This window comes from Gavialis gangeticus, unplaced genomic scaffold (genome assembly GCF_001723915.1).
Source record: "Gavialis gangeticus isolate Ggan-Ray unplaced genomic scaffold, GavGan_comp1, whole genome shotgun sequence".
Lineage (NCBI taxonomy): Eukaryota > Metazoa > Chordata > Crocodylia > Gavialidae > Gavialis > Gavialis gangeticus.
The window spans coordinates 28,383,976-28,384,532 of NW_017729025.1; positions in this window are offsets into that span (position 1 = coordinate 28,383,976).

The window sequence follows — 557 nt, forward strand, 5'->3', positions numbered from 1 at the left end:
GATGGGGTATCTTGGTTGGGCCAGGAAAGTCCTGGATTCTGTAGGCTGGTCCCAGCAAGAAGGCAAAGTGGCATGGCGTGCCGGGCAGTTGAGTACCACTGCTGCTGTGCAAGAGCAGAGCAGGCAGACTGGAGTAGGTACCACCATGCCTGCATGTGCCAGGTCCAATCCATCTGCCTTACTCCCACAGAGTAGTAGTGGTACGCCTGCTCACCCACCTGCCTGGCACACTATGCTGCTCTGCCTCCTTGCAAGACTCCAGCCCAGGATTTCTGGCCAACTAACTGGGACTAGCCTATGAAATCCAGGACTGTCCCAGCCCAAGTAAGACATACCATCACCCTACTTGTAGCCTATTACCCTTGTGCACTATAAGCCAGGATAAGCCAAGCTCACCTGTGTGAAACATGTTTATTTAAGCCTATTCCCTTAGAACAGCAACATTTTTGCAGTCCTCTAATATTAACAAACTTGGGTGGAAATAGAACACTTTTTTTAATGGGCACAAAACTGACTTGGTGTGTAGAAACTCTTTTTCTCAGATTTGCTCTGTCCTG